The sequence below is a fragment of the Cyanistes caeruleus genome, chromosome 3 (assembly GCF_971803275.1).
Source record: "Cyanistes caeruleus chromosome 3, bCyaCae1.hap1.1, whole genome shotgun sequence".
Classification (NCBI taxonomy): Eukaryota; Metazoa; Chordata; class Aves; order Passeriformes; family Paridae; genus Cyanistes; species Cyanistes caeruleus.
In genome coordinates, this window is record NC_141703.1 from 53,640,531 (window position 1) to 53,655,857 (window position 15,327).

At 34.6% G+C, this 15,327-nt stretch overlaps 1 long non-coding RNA gene across 1 annotated transcript in view; it reads left to right on the plus strand.

Annotated features, from left to right (window-relative positions):
* The window catches only part of LOC111926334 (uncharacterized), a 36,979-nt gene that overhangs the window by 8,335 nt on the left and 13,317 nt on the right, over positions 1–15,327 (plus strand). Inside the window, exon 2 of the long non-coding RNA XR_002862859.2 lies at positions 8,689–8,728. This is a non-coding gene — a long non-coding RNA (uncharacterized LOC111926334). The remainder of the gene's footprint in view (positions 1–8,688; positions 8,729–15,327) is intronic.

The following is a 15,327-nucleotide window of genomic DNA, read 5'->3' on the forward strand; positions in this document are numbered from 1 at the left end:
CAATTAACTCCACAGTTGTGAATAACTGAAAAGAGGTGACTGTGTCACAATATTTTTTATAAGACTTTGCACCATTCTAAAATCTAATTAATAAATGATTTCTCAATTAAAAAGTGAAAGATTTGAAATAAGAGCAGAAAAATTAGTGAGATTTTAAGAACTGATTTAAAGCAAATGAATCAAGATGACCAAGTTTTTAAGCCTTAAAAGACTGGCAGATTATACCCTATTAATATGTAACGTGAGAAAACATGAGAAAAATATTTCTAAGATTCAGTGTCAAGAAATAAATCCAGATAAATTTAGAATTTAGAATAAAACTAAAATGCAGTTGCTTAATAATTTTGTGTTTTAATCATTATTGGATATGTAGCATTCTCTCTCATGAGGTCTTTAACCCAAGAAAGATGGTATTTCACTGAAAATTAAATGTTTCACTGCAAAGCTGTGAACTTGACAGAAGAACTTTCAGGTGAAATTCCAGTGGGCTTGGTTGTAGAAAAAATCTGAATAGATTAAGACAATTATTCCTTCTGGTTCTTGGGGTTTTTTTTAATCTCTCCTTAGGAAAGGAATATGGCACTACTGTTCTAATTTGCTGATGCCTCACTGGCTGATGCTAGAGAGTGAATCAGGTGAAAACTTAGGAGAAAAAAAAAAAGAAAATAAAAAAGGAGTAGGAAATTGTCATTGTTTTGTGTTTGATGATAGATTTCCATCAAACAAGAGAATGAACTAAAATGCGTTTGGAAAAAAAATACAGTTGATTTTACCTATCTGCTTTGTTACCAAATAGATTAGGGTGGGTTTTGTTGCTTGGTGCAAAGATGAATGTATACAATAACCTTGAAAAAATAATTTTTTTCAACGCTGCCAATACTATTGTAATTATTTTAGTTTTGAACAATTTAAAAATTAACCTCTCTTCCATCTTCCATACCCACCCATCTATTCTTCATATTGTTCATCTATTGCTCAGCCTTTATAAATTACTAATTCCTTGGTGGACAGTGAGAGATACCCTAGCAAATTTCTAGTTGTATGCTAATAATGGAGAATTTTGTAGGGCTCTGATTTGTTACTTTAAGCAATTGCTCTGTCAGACAAATGGTTCAATTAAAATTTTTATATATATATATATATATATATATATAGGTAGAGGTGCCCTGCCTATGAATACAGGACAGCATTTCTCACATTAAATGAGACTGAGATTCCAAAAGACATGTAGACAAAGAGAAGTTAATTTCTTACAATTAAGAACTGCTTTAGGAATGTGGATGGTAAAAATGCAATCCTTAATCTAGCAGTTATTTTGCAAGTACATTTCTGCTGGTGAATATCCAAATGTTAGAGAAGATAATGACATATGCATCTAAAATATTTTAAATATTTTCTCCTATGTCACCCAATTTGTCCTAATATTTTCCTTTTTAGCCCACTATATGTTATGTTATCATATTTTACATACTATTCACCTCCACTCAACTGGAGGATAACACTTGTAATTTCAAAAAAGTCCATACATTTTCTTTTTACCCATCCTAGAATATTAATTGTTGTTATTTAAAGATCTTTGAAAGAAATTCAGCATGGCTGATATTGCAAATTGTAGCATTTATAACATGGAAATTGTCTTAGACAGATATTTTTCATTAAAATTACAATCTATTATTTATACTACTAATAAATAGGTCTAATGAGTATATCGCTTCATAAATATCAATGGCTTTACCTAATAAAGGGTATGAAGATTCTGAAAACTCTCTTTTGAAGTATCTAACATTATTCCAAAACAGGACACAAAATCTCTGATTTAGGTACCTAAATTCTTACGTAGAATGTCAGGACAGGCAGGTAACTCAAAATGGAATGTAGAAACCAACATTCAGGAAAGCAAATCTAGAGGCAGAGGTGTATCTCTTCCTAAGTTGTTGCCACTTGGAACTGACAGTCTGGAACTGCTCTGGGGAAGGGAGACCAAATGGCAATTCTTACCTTCTCTGAAGGGGAGCTATGACCTGTATTAAATTCTGCTCACTGGGAGCATGTCCTAAATTTTGATGATAATAAACACTGATATAATGTTCATTTTGTCCAGTCTTGATGTGCAACTTGTAGGTTCTGAACGATACCTGGTTTTGATCTATCCAGGCTCATAAATCTGAAATGTATACAAAGGTGCAGCTTAAATAGTGAAGTAAGCATCAGTAATAAAAGGAAAGTACTAATATAGTTTCAATGACACTGAGATGACAGGACAGATGTCCAGGAACCAACACATTTAGCCTGCTGAATGTCTGCTCAATTCCAGCTCCAAGACTGTGGTTGCTTGTTTCCTCTAATACAAATTATGTTTTTGCATTTTAAGGATATCAGTCACTTTGTTTCTGTGAATTGGTAATTAATTTTGAAGAACACGAACTATTGCTCTTCAATATAAATAATAAAGACAATAGCAGTATATTTTAAAGTACTGCATATATTAGAAACTAATTGCATTCAGGATATCACTAACCACAGTTAATCGCCATTGAAGAATGTAGATTGCCATTTTGCTGTTTGAATAATGAAAGTTTAAACTCCTTGAATTCTCTTTGTTCTTTGTAACCATGATTTAGTATTTAAAATATTTTTAGATATCATGCTTTTTTTTCGTGGTGTTTAAATGCTTAAGGGGAAAACCCTTTAGACCTCAATATTTTAATTTAGAGTTTTTAATGAGAGTTTTTCAGTTTGACTCTTTAGACATTCCTTGTTCATTATCTCATCTGTGACCTTCAAACATTTTGGAAGGAGATACTGAGATAATATGATTTTTACTTTCAGCATGTTTGTTTTAGATTCATCAAGGTCTCTAAATGGTGATAAAGAGGGCAGGGAAGGAATGCCATCAGTATTTGTTTCTCTTACTGTATCACCCCACTGACCCCTGTCCCTGCCGTCTTCCTGTGTGCTGCTCTCTGCAATAGCTGTTTCTAAAGGACTAGATGGCTAATTTCTCTCTGTGTCTCTTATCTTGCATCTGGATATGGTACGAGGATCTTGTCAGAGAAAGGGATTAGAAAGGATGGAAAACGTAAAATGATGGGCAAAAATGACCTTTCAGTAGTGACTGCCTCACAGAGCTGGATTTTACTAGACATTGATAAGGCTGGGCTGCAGGACATTCTTCAGGTTATTTGAGCACATGAGCAAGTGCATTAGCTGTGAACCCTAATTAGCTTAAGCAAATACTAGAAAGAGAACAAGAAAATATGTGATTAAAATTATTGTGGATGACTACCCATTAAAAAGAGCCAGGTGAAAAACTTATAAAGCAAACAAATGCTAAGCCTTAGTGAGGAAACTGGAGATGGGAAAGAAGAAAAATTATTCTAGAAATATGATGTTGCCCCTTATTTTTACCTAGTAAAGGCATGAGCATGAATGCATGTACATTTGCACCATATCAATATAGCATATACTCTTTGTCATTGACCGTAGAGACATAAGATGCCTGTTTAGGACACATTTGGTAAATTAATTTCCATCAAAGACATAAGAAATTCTGTCTATGTTGAAAAAAACTCACTGAAGACATGACATTTAAACAGCATGATCTATGTTCCATGTCCACATTAGCCCAGAGTATGAGAGTATCAGCTGTCTTATCCATTGGAATATAAAAACCCTTCTTCAGACAGATATCTGTACATGTAACAAAGATCAGAAGAGTACCCAGTTGTTATCATTGTAATTTATTAAACAAAAAGATACAGTGATTACATATATTCAAAGAGAGAAATACAAACATTTTGAGGAGAAAAATACAAGTACTTTGATAACATTAATTTTACTGGACTAGTCAAAAGGTAAAATTATTGCTTTAAAAATATCCTTTTGAAAATAGGTATGTATGTATTGCCTTCAATATCACAAATTGTAAGCAGTAAGCAAAAATGTAGATATAAGTTGCTGTTTCCTACAATTCTTATATATAGTTTTTCCTCAGATATAGAGGAAATGAGAGTAATTAAATTCTGGATTTTTGAAAGGTAAGAGATAGAAGGACTGGTGGCACTAATACTTCTAGATCTCAGTGTTTTGTTCCCAGGTACACAGCTCAGAAAAACAAAGGCCGCATCTTCATTATCTTTAGTAATGAAGGAAGAATCCATTGAACTTATTAACATCTTTAATTATTTATGGAATTTGGAGTAAGTCAGAAAGGTATCCATTTTGTTATTTAATAACTTAAATGATTAAACATTCATTGTATCATTGATCAGCCAGAAACAGTTGTGCTGAAAGACTGAAGATCTATTCTGTTAGATAGTAGGCAGCTCCTGCAAGATGTTTGAGAAATATCTTTATCTTTCAAATTTGAAAAGCTGCCATCTGGAGCTGTATTCACACTTTTTGCTGAGCAGCACTCTCTTGGCTAAGAAGCAAAGTCATATGTTCTTTTTGGGATAGCTTATTTATGTACTCTTGAGCTTCCCATCACCGAGTAATTTTCAGTGCGAGTCAATCTTCCAAAAATGGGGATTTGCAGAGGCAAATCTCCACAGAGATTGGACAGCTTTTCATATCGAATGGTCTGGGTATATCACCTCTGCATAGCCAGTTAATCCACCACTTTTTCTTTTTCAGAGTTTTTGGTTGGTATTTCATATAAACTGATAAGAAAAATAAACTGAATGAAACTGGAGCCATAGCTGGTTGTGGAAACTGGTGCAATAGACCTGAGATTTGAGATAGGCTGAACATGCAGTGCAAGCAGTCACCGCTCTTTCTAGTTGTCAATGCATGTGACATTGCTTAAATACATACTTTTAGAAAATACACACTTTTAGAAAATACTTATGTTGAGGCAACATACTGGCAAAACACTTATTTTCAGGCTAGTGGATAAAGTAGTATGCAAATAACAAATCTTCAGCTTGGCAGCTCTAATTAGCATTCTAAAATAATGCATGAAAATATTCTTAATGTCAGTTAGTTTGGGGAGTTTATGAGGGGTTTGTGTTTTTCTTCTTACTTTCCTTGAATCACGACATGCTCCTTTTTGTGATGTGTGATTAAGTCTGGAAATAAATCATTGCTGTAGTCCTGGCATTCATAAAATCCTATACATGTGACAATATGGGGTAGTAGATATTTTGGAAGCAAAAAGGAATGTTTACTGTGTCTGTGCCAGAAAAAGATGTTTAGCCTACAGCTATTTCATGGCAGTATTAGTGTCCAAGATCTGAAAGCAATGGAATATAGTTTTTTGCTTGCTTGTAGACTTTTTTGTTATTTTTTGCAAGGAAAATATCAGCAGACAGAAAGTCTGAAAAGCCCCTCTACTCAAACAGCCATTGTGTTTCAGGAATAACAAGCAGCACAATTATTTACTCTGTATAACTGCAGTAAACCCCTGTAAACTTAATTTCCTCCACCGCTCCTCCTTACTTTTGGTTTTTTGATTTTTTTTCCTCTAAGTAACAGTGATGCAGTAGAATTCAGTGGAGCATAAGCTCAACTGATATCTATCTCAATTGATTAACTGTCTAGAAGATTTGATTTTCAGAATAGATACCCAAGAGAGCTCCAATTCATTAGTGGTTGTCCACATGTGATTAGAAACTGTGGGAGGTCTAACCCCCTCTTTTAATTGATCCAATTTCATATTCCTCATGGTCATTAAGTGTGTTAATGGTAACTTAGTACCTGCATTAAGAAACCAACTTAACAACATCCTATAAATGACTTTAAGTCAGCAGGTGCCAAATTTACAGGGGAAAAAATGACATGATTTCTGCTCTAATGTTACTGCAGGAGGGATATGAAGTAATAAAATGTTGCAATAGTTTAATCCATCATGATCAAGCAGTCATCATTTGATGATAACATGATTGTTATATAATAACTATCCTTTTTTACTTGATTGCCCCTTCTTCACTCAAGGGTATTATTTTTTTTTTTGTGTTAATGACTACATTCATTTATGCTGCTCTGTAAGGAAGTAAGACTTTCCACTTTCTTCGCTTTAATGATATCATAAGCTTGAAGATAGCAAGCTGTTTTAGCTGTAGGTAATGCCAGAAACACTCACGGATTCTTTATTATTGTCCTGTGTTTACACAGACATTTTATTTGAGTAATCTATTTGTAAATCAGATGAAAGGAAGCTCTCATTTTAATAGCATGCTACTTCTAAAGTTATTTTGATTCCAGCAGGATTGGCAGTACTTTAAATAAATTCTGACAGAGAATTCAAGACAGAGTTTGGGAGTGATTATAGCAAATATCCAACTGCTATATTAGTTTTTAATGAGGGATGTAAGAGTTAAACCTTTCATTTAAAGATATTGTCCAAATGTTTCTTAGTTTCTTCCCCAAAATATATGTGCAAGATGACTGCATAGATAAACACCACAAATACAAGCACTTGGAACTGTACCTCTTCACATGTCCAAATTTGCCCCATTCTGAGCAGCCATATGCCTAAACCCTGTTGGTTTCCAGAAAATACATGGAGAAAATACCTGTACTCCCTAAAGTGTTCAGTCAGTGAAGCATTCTGGCAATGGCATACTTAGCATGCACCTATTGGATTAGGTTGTCATACAAAATGGAGTTACTCTAGGCTTTGTTATGCTGCACAGCAGTGTAATTGGAAATAATTTCCCAAAATATCTGAGAAACCAAAGAGCATTCTGAGTATGAAAGGGAATCAGGTCTGTTTTAGTCTGTGACAATGGGTACCCCATACAATTAAAAGAGAGAACCAGAATAAGAACTATTCCTTGAAATTGGTTAGCATTTAAGAAAAAAAGAGGTAGGAGAATATGAAATACATGTAATGGGGGGAATGACAATGTAGAGGGTTAAGAATGTTACATTAAGAATGTAAGGGGAAGAAAGGAGTAGAGAATGTGGGATGAAAAGTGTAGGGTTTAGGGTGTTGGCTGGCAGGATAACAGAAGAATGTCATTCTTTCTGAAAATTAATGCAGTTTCTAATGTTACAGAAAACCAGCCTCATTGGCTTCTGGGCCAACACAAAATTTATAAATACAGAAAGTTTAAACTTTAGGCCAGATGATCTTCAGAAAATATTGGGCTCTGAGTGACATGACAACACAGGGACCTGTGGCAACAGCCAGGTGATCAGACACTCAGAAGCACAGCTGGAGCTGAGGATCCCCAGACATTTTCACACTTGGACAGGAAGAATATAAAATCCCTGGTTTTCCTTTATTCAGTGCTTCTTTCCAGAGGCACCCAGCTCTGGCTATTATTTTGTTATTTAGCTATTGCACCAGGACTAAATTATTTTAAGTATCGAGAGGCCTGATTGGTATGGGTAACCTAGGGAGGAGATGGTATAGACAGTGGGAATGGGGAGTATGGGGAGTTAAAAGGAGAACCTGTTGTTTCACTGGAGAGATGTGAAGCCCACTGTGAAGAGGCTGCAGTTCCACTCAAGCTGTGTGGTTGTGATGGTCAAAACTTCCTTAATAAGGGGCATTACAGTCAGGTGTAGACAAACATATCTGAGAAAATAATTGGGATGCTGATTGCTATCAATTGCTAGTTCTTAGATGAATATGGAACTGTACTGACAAAGTGCACCTCTTTCCTCCTTTCCTAGAAAGCAGCAAGCATTTGGCTTGGTTATAAAGGTGTGTTGTTTCCCACTACCCTGCAGGAATGGTGGGAAGGAGGTTTTTATTCCTACAGCTGGACTCTGTGCTTACCTGAGAAGTGTCAGCTGAGACACAGTATTAACTGGCACTACTTGAGAGAGACCAGGGTCATGCCCCTCAGAGAGGAGAAATGAGTGCCTTGGGGGTTGAGCTAGAAGCTCTGCGTTCTTTTACTTTACAGTAACCTGCTCCTGAAATTCATCATTTGCTTATTAATTTCTCAGGACTCAGAACTCTTTAGGTGATTTGCTTTGTCAGACCTTATTTGGTGATTGGTTTAAAAAAGAATAATTAGTAAAATGTGAGTTTCATATAAATATTTACACATATGTTTATACACATATTGTTATATAGTGATATCAGATCTGTTTAATTAGTTCAGATGAACTAACAGATTGTCATGACTGGCATAATGGTGTATAATCAGCAAGTTTCTGTGTTAAAGCTCAGAGCTCAGGTTTAATATGCAAGAGAAATGTAGAATTCTTCATGCTTGTATTTTGCCTTTTAGAACTGACAATATGAATATTGTTGGCTCAAGAAGATATAAAATGTGATTCTAATAATATTACCTTACACATTAAGTTTATATCATCCTTACTTCCCATCTGTGTCACGTTTTGATGCAGAACAAAAATGTTGCCAGACATTCTACAATTATGTAGTTAAATGGAATAGTGTTGTAACCATCTGTAAAATCCCACCACAAAGAAAATCTAAATGTTGAGTATTATCTTTTTTTGACATGAGTCCAAGATATTGCAGCAATAATTCTAGAGAAGAATACATGCAGCAATAAGAGCAAAGAATAAAATCAAGAAATTTTGTAGCAGTAATTCACCTAGAATGCAGGCATTTGGCCGCAGTCTAGCAAAGAGACAGTAAAGGGTATAGTTTTATATGTACATATGCAAGTATATGCCTAAAAAGAGCGTGGCTAAGCAGAATTCTCAAAAAATGTCTATTTCTTAGAATTCCTGACCTCTTTTTCTGTTTTTCTAATCTTCTAGGTACAAATTCACAGAAGTCAAGGTAAATAAAGTAAAAAAGGTGAGCAAGTAAAATAATGATTATCCTGCTCTTGCCTTTAGGAAACCTTAAATCTGTTGAAACTTTTCATTAGTATTTCATGCTTGTCTCTTTATTTCTTGATGAATTTCCCACAGGGGAAAAAATTCTTATTAACTGACTAATGAATACCTGGGACATAAATATAAATTATAAAGATTCTGTAGATCACTTTTGAGCACAATGTGAATAATTTAATTCATTAACTCCTTAGAGTGAATATTCTATTATCCTACCAAATTCTTATTTTATTAGGAAATTTAATTTTATCCTTATACTTCTAATATAATTTTTAAACAAACAGCAACAGTTGCATAAATCAAAACATGTGTTAATAGTTTTCAGAGAATTCTGGCCAAATTCTTATTCTTATAAACTGATTTTCGTTTAACAAAGTCAGTGGTGAAATATCTTCTTATAGCAGTTGAGGGCTTGGCTCCTTATAACACAGAAAATGTATTTCATTTTGGACCCTACCTGATACTGCATTTGTAAATTTCTACAAACCTGGTACATTGATAGCTTTATGTGAGCAATCAGACCAGTATTTTTCTTTATTTCAGTTCAAAATGGGAAATGTAGTTTACAATGAGAGAGCTTAGAAAAGGACAACTATAATTAGAAGTATACCATGGATGAAAAATTTGGAATGTATAGTAAATTCAGCTGAGGTAGAAAAGCACATTGTGCTGATTTTTCTCCCTTCAAAAAGTGTTCCTTTATTCTACTTGATGGAAAATCCTAGATACATGAAAACTGATTGATGAAGATAGCTCTCTCACTTTTTAATGTACTTTATATTTGCAATAAATTTTCATAGGTTACCATTTAAGTATCTATGTGCTGAATACTTGATTAGAATATTTATGATGATGATAGGTGGAGAAAGCAACACACTGCTTGTCTTTACCTGATCACTGTATTTGAATAAGCTGAACTGCTTCAGAGGAAACAGAAGAATGCTCTGATGCTTGGGATAGAGCAGTGAATGGGAAGTACAGAATATGCATATGTGCATATGTGCAGCACATATGGAGACACCAGAATTCAGGTGGTTTAATCTTCTACTGTATCCTACTTCTGTAATTTGGCAAAACATTTGTACCCAGCAGAGCAGCTTGCTTGCCTGTCTTCTAGGCTGAGAATTTTGAAATTTGGTGCACTCCAGGTTCTCAGAAGGACTCAGTCTGCCTACGAGGAAGACTGAGTGCTTCACAACATGCAGCACTACCTTCCCTTTTGGAGCGTTCCAAAAAGAGTTGCTTGCTTTTTATGTTCTTACTGGTTTGAGCTCTCATAGCAATTCTCTGAGCAACTACATCTGTTCTATTCTGCATAAAAATAATTTGTCTTTCTAGAGCTTAATTTCTGTGTTTGAAGTCATTAAGAGCAGAATCAGGTCTTGTACACACATTTCAGGAATGAGATAGCATTTTATTCTGTATGGAGAAAGTGGGTATTCTTAATAACTGAATATAAATAAACCATGCATTGTTATTACCATGTCTAGACATGATTTCATGATGAGAATAATTTGGATGATTACATGATGTTGGGACTCTGTGTTTTTAAGTTGCAAGCATGATTATTTGTCTTCATTATGAACATTTTAATCAAATTTTGTATCTACTGTATCTTTCATTTTATCTGCTATGCATGCAATTTTTTTCTTAATTGGCAAAACAGTTAAGATTTAAATAGCTTTCTAACACAGCACTCTTCTTTCTCTAGGTTCAAGTGTTATATATTTCATTTTTCCAGTTAATTTTTCATTTCTTCTCTCTCTTTAAACTCATAGGAAAGAAACAGGAGTCAAGTGCTTTGTCTGAATGTTGTTTGAGTTAACCTGCTTGGCTTAAAACTTAGTACCTAGGCAATGCTTGTATCAATGAATTAAGATTTAGAAATTGCTTACATTCTTACAGAAGCAGTTCTACTATGAGTAAATATTTAAGTTTTGGGAGGAATCTCAGTAGAGTTATGGCCCAGCCTAGCAAAACATTGGGCAGATTATGTTCCTCAAGTCTTTAGGCAGTAAGGTCTTGAAGCTCCCTTCCAGTCTCCCTGGACAAACTACTCAATTGATTCACTGATTTCCTTATGAAAAATTGTCCTTCCAGAAAATCTGATCCTTACTTGGTTTAGTTTGTGACAATTGCACTTCACATTGTGCTTGTATCATATATTGGTGTAGGTATGCTTGGAATTGCTTTCCTTTAAGTAACTTCACACATTTGTCTTTGAGTACTGTCAAGCAAACTACTGAATTAGCAGACCTGAAAGGTAGCACCAGTTTCTTGATCAGGGCACAGTGCAATAAAGGACCTACTTACGCTGGCTTTTTCAAAAACAAAGCTGTAGTCTTCTAATAAACCCAGATGTACAGAGACATCACAGACTGCCTTTACACTGGTTGTTCTTAATGGTTGCATTTAAATATTATATTCCCTTTCTCATCCCCCATATAATTTTTCACTCAGATGCCAGACCCCTCTTTCTTTAAACTATTCATTTTTTTTAAACTATTTTGTAAAGGGTTTTACATTCTTAGTTTAGGTAGTTCTTGTTCCCTATTCCCCTACCTGTTAGGAAGTTAGTACATAATACACAGGAAACTCCTTTCTCCAAACTTTTACATTTACAGTGGAATAGACAGATGACAGAACAGACACTGCAAAAAAGCATCAGTGCCCTGAATGTTGAAATGAATCTTGGTTTTCAGTCCCTCTAGACTCACTATGCATAGAGCTGGGATTTCACTAAGGTTCTTGTTACACCAAGCAATCTGTTCCTATGCAGAGATAGTTGTGCAATGTCATTTGATTGTATTTTGTCCAGTACTGTTCTGCTTACTTCAGGTTTTTTTTTTCTTTTTTGTTTTGCCTTTTTTTCCACAATGTATTTCCACCTTTTCTGTCTTCTTTTAAAAGTACTTACAATTTAATGGGTCTTCTAATTGAAGCAAAAGGTGTTTCTTTGCAGTTAAAAATATCTTTCAGTGAATTTCTCATGTACTGGTAATAGAAGAGCTGTCTTTCTGCTATTAGCACTGCAGAATAAACCTATGGTTAATACCTTATTTACACAAACTGAAGACACCAGGTGACCTTGAAGCTGCATTGTGTTCAGTGCCCTTTTTATATCCTTAATTACCAGGGAATATAGTGCTTTAAAAAAGACTAACATTTCACTTCAACATCCACGATAATCTATTATAAAGCTAGCTAAGCCAGCCCCCAAATAAAGAGAAATGTTATTACATGCTCAGCTAGCTGTCAAGGGGCCATGAGTCAGTGGCTTACAGTTATCAAAAGTAACAAGGTTGTTCAGAATTTCACCCAACAAAGCTGGCCAGCTTATGAAGGGATTAAGCACTCTTTGATTAGAACAAATGGAACACATCCTACCCTTTTAATTAGCATTCCCTTTCACTTGGTTTAGTCTGGTAATTTGACACTCTTACTAGCCAGTGCAAGAAAAGACTCAGTTGTGGCCTACCCATGAGTATTATAGAAGTAGTATATTAGCGTGCACTAGCTAAATTGTGAGCAATCTAGAGATCATGCTCAGAGTCCTTTGAAAATCCCGAGGGCATAATGTCAATAGACAGTGTAATAATACTTAATGCAACTCTATGAGCCTTTTGGCACAATATATTGCCTTGAGGCCACAGTCTTTCTACCTTCTGTCCTACACACCAAAAAGATTTTATGCCAGCTGTATTGATATTTTAGAGGTTTATATTTTAATTACTCACTTAAGATAAGTCAGTCACAGCAACGTGTGTTTGCAGTGGTGAAGAAGTGAAAAATATGTTGAAAATAATTAAGTGTTCATATGAAGACAGTTCAGTGTGGAAACATTCATCCTTGACATGTTGAGAAGAAAGAAAAGAGTTGTTTCATTAGAGCACAAATATTGGCACCTTGATTTTGTACTGTCTTACCTCACTCTTTCCCTGTCCTCTCTCTGAGCTGGTACTTTAGTGTGTATTTGTATTTGATAAAGACTTAAGAAATTACAGGTGAGAAACCTGCTCTCCAGACTTTGGCTGTGCCCAACTCCACATGATACACTGAATAATCACTTGATGAAGTGATCATCAATGTTTTTCAAGCTGTCTACTTTCTCTGATACCTTTCATTGACACACATTTGAAATAAACTCCACTCTATGTTGTCCCTCTGTCTCAAACCAACTTCTTGAATGTATAACTGAGAATTTCATCCTGTTCACCCATATCCTATCATTCTCTCCTCTCCTCGGTCCTTCCTTCTGTATGATACTAAATGTAAAATATCCAGAGTTGTTCAGCATGAACAGTGGTGACAGTCAGCTCATGTTTCAAGAGCAACTGCTCATCTCCTACTCTCCACCCACCAGACATCACCCCTTCCTCAGATCTGCCCTGTGATCTGCTTGTGTAATCACTTCCTAACAGTTCAAACAAAATTGCCTGTGTTAGAAAAGCTCTAACTTTTAAAGGGTTTTAGTTAACCAAAATTATATTGACTTAATGACTTATTTGGGAAGCAGGTATAATCTAATTCCATTAAATATGCAAGTTTTATTTTTATCTCCTGTATTTCTCATTCCTAGAATTATAAAAGCAGCATAGTATTTGATTTATATGATCTTCTGCTACACCACAAAACAAATAATTAAAAAATATAGATTTTTTTTAAGGTCCCTTCCAACCCAAGCCATTCTGTGATTCTGTGATCAACTGGAATTAGATTTCATGCATTGTCTTCCAAAGCTCCCAAATCACTATGTGTCCCATCACACCTTTGTTGTCCTGCAGTAGGACATTGAAACAGACAATATAGCCCACATTTTTTGTAGATACTTAGACCTTCATTTGCAGTTCACACCCAGACGTTGGACTCACTAGAAATACACAAGGGAACTTAGTTATTACTCCTTTCAAATTCTGTGAGTGGGCACTTTTTCTTAGGGCAGAAGATCAGAATATTTGGTGTCTCTACAGTACCACATCTAAGAAAGTCTGCTGGGAGTTAGAGTAGCCTGGGTTTTGTTCATTGGTCTTTTGCTTCAAGTGCTTCACCTTTGATTGGGTTATTCGCCTGCCTGCAGGCAGGAAGCAGTATAAATTACTGTAAAGATCTGTAGTAGCCGAAACTACAGTCTTCTCTTAACACAGCTCTTGCCCCTCTCTACAGTCTGTATTTTTGTGTGACCCCTGATAGAAATATTCAAAGGATATGTTTCAAATTCACTTTTCAGACCTCAACAATATCCTAAACCATTTTACGAGTCAAATTATTCATGCTTAATAAGTCTACATTCTAAGAGACAATTCTAGGCCACTTTCAAGGACAGTATTAAAAAAAAAAACAAAAACAAAACAACAACAAAATTCAATATAGAAACTGTTTATGAAGATTAAAAAAAAAAAAAAAGTGAAATTATTTGCCCTTGAGAATGAATAAACCTCAAAGAACAGATCAGTGTAGTTTTGGTTTTTTTCAATTTAAGAAGAATTTCTGTTTTAATGAAAGAAAAGTTTTGCCTCAGACAGCCTGTCAAAAGTAAGATCCTTTATAATGATGCATGAAATGCCACCACAATGATTTTTCTCCTTGATGTATATTTTTAAAAGATGATAGGCATGTTTTTTTTGAGTGTAATAATTAAAGTCATGCACATCATTGTAGTTTCTTGTAACTTCTTGTTTTTTGTTTTCCAGTGTTAGATTGGGGCTTTTTTTTTAATGTATCCTGGGATGTAAAAATCATTTGAAAATGACAAACCACCTAATTTCAGGTAGACATTTTCAAAAAAAAAATCTTCTTCAAGGACAAAACAAAATGAAATTAAGTGAAATAATTTCTTTTTTCTCTTCTTTTTATAGAGGCTTTTAAGACATTTAATGTTCTATGAAATAATATTTTCTAGATTGTTTCTCTAATAGATGAATAACATAGAATTAAAGTAATTGAATAGAAGCTGTAAGGTAGTCATTTAGTTTCTAGAATATTAATATAGAAACAATTTAGACAAATTGCAGGATGAAATATAAAAATAAGAATGGATTACATCATAGGGAAAGTGGAAAAGGGGCAAACAAAATATTTCAGAATTTATCCAGAATGTGGGAGGAGGTGAAAAAAAAAGAATATAATTGTGGTTTATGCATTTCCTTAAATAAGTTCTTTCATATGTCAGGTTTGAACACAGAGAAATACTGCAAAAATAATATTGTTTCATTTCTCTTTTATGTGTGCTGTGAACACCTACTAAAGAATTAATTACACAGAAACAAGGAAGGGTACACTTGTCATTTGCTAATATAACTAAAAAACCACTTTGATTTCATCTGTAAATCTACACACATCAAATTGAAACAAAAAAAAAAAATGGTGGAGTAACATCTAGCAAACTAATTTCCTGGGAACAATTCAACTGCTAGGATATTTTGTTTGTGTCCCAGCCCCCTGCCATTCACATATAAAGACAAAGAGAGTGTGTGTGCACGGACTCACACACAGTTGTATGTGTTTACCATGACCCACATATGCAAATATACTAGAGTGAAACATATAAGGGGACTCTCCACT